Source organism: Pithys albifrons, chromosome 3, assembly GCF_047495875.1.
Source record: "Pithys albifrons albifrons isolate INPA30051 chromosome 3, PitAlb_v1, whole genome shotgun sequence".
In the NCBI taxonomy this organism is placed as follows: Eukaryota; Metazoa; Chordata; class Aves; order Passeriformes; family Thamnophilidae; genus Pithys; species Pithys albifrons.
In genome coordinates this window covers 872,644-873,945 of record NC_092460.1, presented here as the reverse complement: position 1 = coordinate 873,945, position 1,302 = coordinate 872,644, and positions in this window count along the sequence as shown.

Below are 1,302 nucleotides of genomic sequence, written 5' to 3'. Positions count from 1 at the left end.
AGAAGGGAGAATGGTGTGTCAGTGGGAAGTGGGAACCAGGAGAGAGAGCTGGGAGCATGTGGAGCCCTCTGACCCTCACCTGCACAAAGGGGCTTTGTGCTGGACCTCCCAGACACAGCAGGAGCAGGCAGGAATGTTTGTTGGAGCAGGCAGGAATGTTTGCTAAAGCTGTAAAGAACTCACCGTTTCATGGTAAAAAAAAACCCAAAGCAGAAACCAAAAGGCAATAGATTGTTATTCAATGCTCAACATCCGTTGAAATAACAAGAGAAACAGAGTTTTGGACAGTTTCTTCTGCTAAAAACATTCCATGTCTGTCTGCTGTGATAAACTGCCCCAGCACATTCCTGTCCGATTCGGAAATCCATTTCCCTGCACTTGGTGGCAGAGTCAGGGATGGGAGGACGGTGGGACAGAGGGACTGTGGAACAGAGGGACAGAGGGACAGCGGGACAGAGGGACAGAGGGACTGTGGGACAGAGGGACTGTGGGACAGAGGGACAGCGGGACAGAGTGACTGTGGGACAGAGGGACAGCGGGACAGAGTGATGGTGGGACAGGGGGACAGCGGGACAGAGGGACTGTGGGACAGAGGGACAGAGGGACTGTGGGACAGAGGGACAGCGGGACATCCCCAGCCCAGCCACAAAAGGCAACTTGGCTTGAGAGCTGCCGCTGCCCCAGCGAGGGCTGTACCCTGCTTGGGCATCCCTGAATCCCCGGGCTTATCCTCTTCCCCCTCCCTGCACTGCTGCTTGGGGGCAGAAACGCTGACAAGTGCTATTCATTTCTTTCATTATCCTATCTTTTTTAAGCCCCAGCAGCCGTGGCAGAAGCTGTGCTCTCTTATCATAGAATCCCGGAATGGTTTGGATTGGACGGAACCTCAAAGCTCACTCAGTCCCACCTGTGCCATGGGCAGGGACACCCCCCAGCACCCCAGGGTGCTCCAAGCCCTGTCCAACCTGGCCTGGGACACTTCCAGGGCTGGGGCAGCCACAGCTGCTCTGGGCACCCTGAGGGTCTCATCATCCTCACGGGGAGAATTCCTTCCCCATATCCCACCTATCCCTGCCCTCTGGCAGTGGGAGACCATTCCCTGCCCTGTCCCGTCCCTCCATCCCTTGTCCAAGGTCCCTCTCCCTCTTTTCCACGCCGTGTCCTCCACGCCCCGCCCCGCCGCACGCCATTGGTCCGAAAAGTTTTTGGCCGGCGTCGGATTGGCTGAGAGCGGCCCGGGGGCCGCGGCGGGCGCCAATGAAAGGCGGCGATCGGGCCGCGCGCCCGGCGCGAGCGGCGGCG